Here is a 7190-nt window from a genome sequence, read left to right as displayed (position 1 = left end):
CCCTGGCCTCGCCGTGGCCACCGCCCCCTGCTCCGGCGCCTTGCCGGGTCCGCCCGCACCTGGGCGTGCGCCCGCTCAGGCCGCGTCCTGCGCCCGCGCCCGCTAGGCGGCGCCCGATAGGCCCCTGAGCCTATGACACGTGGGGCCCGCCCTGGAACGTTTTAGAAAAGAAAATAAAAAAAATATTAAATAAATAAGTAATAACTAAAATAATTGAAATATTAATTAATTAAGTAATTAATTAAGTTAATTAGTCCTGATTAGATTAACCTAATCACTAATTAAGTTAACTAATCTGTAATTAACCTAAACAGAGAATGACAGGTGGGTCCCACTGGACCCACATGTTAGGTTGACCAAGTCAACTCTGTTGACTGCTCATGTCAGCATGACATCATGCTAATGTCATTAATCTGTTTTCCGAATTAATTAAATAATTAATTAAATTCCAGAAATTAATAAAATCTTTAGAAAATCATAACTTTTAATCTGTAACTCGGATTAAATTATTTTCAAGATGAAAGTTGCTCAGAACGACGAGACGATTCCGGATATGCAACCCGTTCGTCCGCCACACCCCCCTAACCTATCGAACTCGCAACTTTCCCCCTCCGGCTCCTCTGCCCGAAAACACGGAACCCCGGGAATACTTCCCGGATGCTTCACCCTTCACCGGTATCACCTCATACCATGTTAGGGCACGCCTAGCATCATTACTTGTCTTGTCATGCATTGATATGCATCTGTTTACATGGTATTCATTGTTTCTTCCCCCTCTTCTCTCCGGTAGACTACGAGACCGACACTGCTGCTGCCCAGTTCGACTACGGAGTTGACGACCTCTCTCTCTTGCCAGAGCAACCAGGCAAGCCCCCCCCCCTTGATCACCAGATATCGCCTATTCTACTCTATACTGCTTGCATTAGAGTAGTGTAGCATGTTACTGCTTTCTGTTATACCTATGCTGATGCATAGCCTGTCCTTGATACTATTGTTGTTACCTTTACCTGCAATCCTATATGCTTAGTATAGGATGCTAGTATATTCATCTGTGGCCCTACATTCTTGTCCGTCAGCCGTGCTATACTATCGGGCCGTGATCACTCGGGAGGTGATCACGGGTATATACTATATACTTTATACATGATACATGTGGAGACTAAAGTCGGGTCGGCTGGTGGAGCACCCGCGAGTGGATCTTTGTGGCGGAGCGACAGGGCAGGTTGAGACCGCCTAGGAGAGAGGTGGGCTTGGCCCTGTTCGGCGTTCGCGGATACTTAACACGCTTAACGAGCTCTTGGTATTTGATCTGAGTTGGCTACGAGCCTATACGCACTAACCATCTACGTGGGAGTAGTTATGGGTATCCCGGCGTCGTGGTATCAGCCGAAGCACTTCGTGACGCCAGCGACTGAGCGGCGCGCGCCGGATTGGACTGGAATGCCACTAGGCTAGGTCTGCTTCCGGCCGCGTACACAACGTGCAGGTGTGCTCAGGGCGATGGGCCCAGACCCCTGCGCGCTTAGGTTTAGACCGGCGTGCTGGCCTCTCTGTTGAGCCTAGGTGGGGCTGCGACGTGTTGATCTTCCGCGGCCGGGCATGACCCAGGAAAGTGTGTCCGGCCAAATGGGATCAAGCGTGTTGGGTAAGTTGGTGCACCCCTGCAGGGAAGTTAATCTATTCGAATAGCCGTGATCTTCGGTAACAGGACGACTTGGAGTTGTACCTTGACCTTATGACAACTAGAACCGGATACTTAATAAAACACACCCTTCCAAGTTCCACAGACAACCCGGTGATCGCTTTTCCACAGGGCGACGAGGGGAGGATCGCCGGGTAGGATATGCTATGCGATGGTACTTGGAGTTGCTACTTGGAGATGCTACTTGGAGGACTTCAACCTACCCTCTTCTACCTGTTGCAAGACGAAGGTGACCAGAAGCGTAGTCTTCGATAAGACTAGCTATCCCCCTTTTATTCTGGCATTCTGCAGTTCAGTCCACTGATATGGCCCTTTACACATATACCCATGCATAGGTAGTGTAGTTCCTTGCTTGCGAGTACTTTGGATGAGTACTCACGGTTGCTTTCTCCCCCCTTTTTCCCCCTTTCCTTTCTTTCTGGTTGTCGCAACCAGATGCTGGAGCCCAGGAGCCCGACGCCACCGTCAACGACGACCCCTACTACACCGGAGGTGCCTACTACTACGTGCAGCCCGCTGACGACGACCAGGAGTAGTTAGGAGGATCCCAGGCAGGAGGCCTGCGCCTCTTTCGATCTATATCCCAGTTTGTGCTAGCCTTCTTAAGGCAAACTTGTTTAACTTATGTCTGTACTCAGATTTTGTTGCTTCCGCTGACTCGTCTATGATCGAGCACTTGTATTCGAGCCCTCGAGGCCCCTGGCTTGTATTATGATGCTTGTATGACTTATTTTATTTTTAGAGTTGTGTTGTGATATCTTCCTGTGAGTCCCTGATCTTGATCGTACACATTTGCGTGCATGATTAGTGTACGATTGAATCGGGGGCGTCTCAAGTTGGTATCAGAGCCGACTGCCCGTAGGTAGCCCCCTTTCCAACTCCTTGGCCGAAGTTGAGTCTAGTCACTGAAAAACTTTTACTAACATTGGCTGTGTGGCTTACGGGCCCACGTCGCCATTGGGTGGTATTAGGATCTTTTATTCCTCGTCTATACTCTGGGACTCTGATCTCTCTTCTATTCGGGTTAACCATTTTTACTAAACTCTGACATTAGGTTCTCGTACCCACTTCCTCCCGGAGAGCCTCGACATTATCGATGATGGCTTGCTTCGCCAAAAGGTTCTGCGGATACTCCTCGATGTTTCCTGAGACCCTGTACCAACTGCCTTGCAGTTCCTGACCACCGATAATCCCCTTGAATAACATCCTTGCCGCTTGTACCTTCATCCCTAGTTGCTTCTGATATTACAAGATGCCCCGAAATTCTCTATTGTTTCGAGAATCCTTTGAGCTTACTGCCTTGCAGTTCTTTGCCCCATGAATACCCCCCCTTCGAATAATTCCTCGCACTCACCGAGGATCAGTTCATCCTCAGTTGTTCGTGTGATTCACAAAATTCTTCGAAATACTATTTGATCTTCCGAAAATCCTCTAAAACCTGTTGCTCTTGGAATTCTTGCATACTTGCTTTCTGGTTAATTCCATTTGTCTAGCGATATTCGTTAAAATCCTTTGGGATTAACATTCTGATCCTATTGATTCAACATGTGTGAGAATCCACACGATCATCAATTGATCCTTGGAAATTTTCTTTCCGGCTTAGACATTGTTTCGAATATGAGCTGGTTCTTGCCCAATCAAGATTTGATCAGGTGCACCTCTAAGTCTATTCAACTTACTCATCTTTTGATCAGAGCCTCTGCTTCTGATCCTTCATCTTGAAATCATAATTCCTGTGTACCCAAGCATCGAATCATTCAGACGTTTATATAAGACGATGCCTTTGCATCCCCTTCTTCATCTGGTTGATTACCAATACTCACATCAACTCTGTCGTGAATCGCCAGATCCATTGCTGGGTCGTTATCCGACAGTGTCCTTCACATCCAAAATCTTATCAGTTTTTCCCTGATACATAATACCTTCGGTATATTGTATCATCTGCTTTGACTTCGATACTCTGCTTTTGAACTCGTATCTTTTGCTTGGTTGATGGTTGTATAGATTCGTAAAAAATGCCCCGATGGGTTAAACTTATGCCTTCTGTAATCCGAGTGAACCCGAGAGTTCTCACGAGTCTTACTCTTCTGGTACTTCGCCAGATAAATCATCTGCACTACATTTCCTTTGAAAAACGAGGAGTGAATGAAAGGTTATGCATTGAAGAAGTGGGAGTCGACCTTGAACTTTGTGTTCATGCCCATGGACGCGATGTATATCCTATCACGGAAGCTTCTTGTAATAATAACTATTTCCTTGATAGCTAACTTATGGTATCCGTGAATTGATCCCTTGCAACCGTGGTTCCGACCATGATTGTTCTTCCTTGATTCCATTTCTCGGACAAGTTAAAACAATTGTCTTCTATGGATCAATACACCAGTCCAACCTTTACTTTGATCTTGTGTCGAGTATTACCCCCTTGGTATCTCGAGATTATCATGGAACTGCATAACTTCTTATGAGTTCTTCATCAAGTGCTACCTTCCCTCTGATTCGAATTTTTCACGGGCTCCGAGTTATTAAACACTCAAAGACACCGATAACTGAACCGAGTCCGCTCTACGGTTCAACAACTCTTCAGTAAGCTTCTATAAGTATGAGTTTGTACCCGATCACGCCATTCCTAGCCTGTTTGGCTATATCATTGTCGTGATGATTCTAACTATGCTACCTGGTCCTTATTCTCGGAGCACCAATTTACGACGATAGCTAAGCTTACGTCGATCTTCCTCGTCATATCATTTCGCCTTGAACAACAAGCTTGGTTTCGAGTTTGTGTCGTACCCTTGGTTCCAATAACCTTTCACTTCATCATTACTTTCACTTGATGTCGTCGCCGATCAATTACATCTTCATGAAATCTCTCGACAACTGTGTCGTGATCATCATCAACATCCTAAGCTCTACCAAGATATATATCGAATTCTTGATGAGTAATACCATCCTTGCCCCTCGATGTTTCGTGTTATCATCGACCACTTTATTGCCCTCCGTTCAACACAAACTTGTTCGTGTTTTGTGTTATACCTTGAGTTCCTTGCTACCCAGCATTGTTCTTCTTTACCTTGTAATATTACCACCTTTTATGTCAAGAATGTCGTGGGAATTTCACCACCTCTTAAGAATTCTTGGTATGGTGATACTTCTCACCATCGCCATTCTTCTTGGGTCCTCATGTTGATTCCAACCAGGGTACCAACAAGTGAACGGTGTTGTTTGGATTCTTTCCTTCTAGCAACCCTATTTCTTTGAAGTTAATGGTCGAAAGTTCATTCTTAGGCTATTGATTATTGAATCACCATTCTGACATTGGTCGTGCAACCCAACCCATATTTCGGGCGCACCTTTCAACCCATGTTTAATTGTGTATGTTTTCCTCGAGCATACTTCCTTATATCATTTGATCTGACAAATGTTATCTCCTTGTTCACTTAATTGTGGAAATCCATCTTTTGGGAATCTCGATGAATTGCCGATGAGTTCACCAGACACCTCCTTGTCCTCTCCTTGGGTTAATGATGGACTCTTGTTAACGGAAATCACTTCATAGTTCATTTCCCCGAGAATCTTACAATGTCACCTCGTCAATTTGTGTTGCACCTTTTCTTCTCGGACATCCTGAGTCTGAGGTATCATGACACCAATCGGATCTGAATCTCGGTCAGATATGATGGCTGGGACAACTTTCCAAGAGTTATGATATTGGTCCTTTGATGAACCGGTGACATGATGTCATGCCTAGCACCCCCCCTGGGTGGAGGACCGATCATTATAAATTCTTTTGCAAGGATAACCATTCTTCCTGGAGGAAATTGTAAGACCTATTTTATAAGCTGTTCCTGATGGATCCATTGAGTATCTGAAGTCCGACCTTTGCTTGAAGACCATGTCAATGCTATCTCGAAGCATGTCTGTGGTAAACCGATTTTCAACAAGAACATTTGAAACCCAATGCTAAATGTTTCTCGCTCGATTATCCAAACACAGTTGTTTGCGTAATGTCATGAAATTCCTCTCCACTTACCTAAAAGGGTTTTCTACGTTATATCTTGTCATGGATATCATGCTCTGCTTGTCCTTGGGAAGGATATACCCCTGTAATATGTGTTTCAACACATTTTCCTTTCCATTGTTCTGTTTAATCTGATATTCATATTTTCCTTTCCATTGTTTTGTTTAAACCTTCTTGTGACCTATATGAGCGGTAATAATTCCCTGCTTATGTAAACACCTCGGTGTACCATCTTGTCTGGTGTAACCCTGTTACTATTGTTGATGACGTTCCGGTATCCACCGATGGACGAGAACTTGGCCTATTGGTCCGCCTCGTTCGACGAGCAGGAATTGGTTCTCTTCGTCCCTCGCCCTTGGTACCGATATTGTTGCCGACATAACTAATAGGCTACCCTCTGGCATGCCTTGCTATTGTGACCGAGCAAGATGTCAGCCCCCCCCCCTTCCTACCTTTAACCCACATGGTGGGCCCATAACCCACAGTTCCACAGGATCGAAACCTGACTCTCCTGTACCACCTGTTGTCAAAGTTATTCCTCGTGCTTGACTTTGTATGTAATTCACGGGCCACTTGCCTGTTGATCTATTCTGGTATCGGACACAATACTTATTCCCGTTGCTCAGAACCCCTTTCGCACTCTGCTTCAGGCAATGAACGATTGCCTATCCGCTTGAAACTTCTTATTGCACCGTCTTACTTTGCTCTCGATATGTGTAATTTGTTCAACTCGAGAGATACTCATATGTTCATTCTTGGGATACCCCCAGATGAATTTCCCTTATAACATCCTATCACTGTAGAGCTCCTTACCTATTCGTAAGTACGATGGAGTTCCCCGAAGAAAGGACGAAAACTTCATCATGATGCTTTGGAATAAAGAATTGAAGACATCAACGAAAGGGATTGACTTCTTCGAGGAGATCCGTTTGAATGTCGTAACCAGAGCTTTCCCCCTTACTCCCCTCTTAAATCTCGGGACGAGATTTCTTGTAGTGGAGGAGAATTGTGACGCCCGGGTAATTAAGCTACAGTAATCCCCGCTAATGATGCCACGTCACCTCGGTTACTGTGGATAAACTCGCGTTAGTTCAGAACCTAGTTCGAATTTCAAATTCAAAATCGAGCAAACAATAAAAGTTTTCAAATATTAAAATTTAAATGTTCGGAGTGAACCAAATAATACATAGGTAATTATGGTGGAGAAACCAAACTTTGATAAAATGTTTAAAGGCCCTAAGACAATTAAAACAATAGTGAAAACAATTAAAAAAATGCCTATTGAATTTATAAAATGCTAACACTATTTTATTATGGGTTAAGAATTAATCTCGTAGTAGTTTATTGGTAAATACAAATTAGGCACTAGTGGTAATTTTATAAAACTGAAAATAAAAGAAACTACAAAATAAATAAAAGAAAGAAAATACAAAAGAGAAACAAAAAAACAAAAGGAGGAGAAGCCCCCCCCCC

Source organism: Triticum dicoccoides, chromosome 7A (assembly GCF_002162155.2).
Source record: "Triticum dicoccoides isolate Atlit2015 ecotype Zavitan chromosome 7A, WEW_v2.0, whole genome shotgun sequence".
NCBI classification, from domain to species: Eukaryota; Viridiplantae; Streptophyta; class Magnoliopsida; order Poales; family Poaceae; genus Triticum; species Triticum dicoccoides.
The sequence above is the reverse complement of the archived record's forward strand: the minus strand, read 5'-3'. Positions refer to the sequence as shown.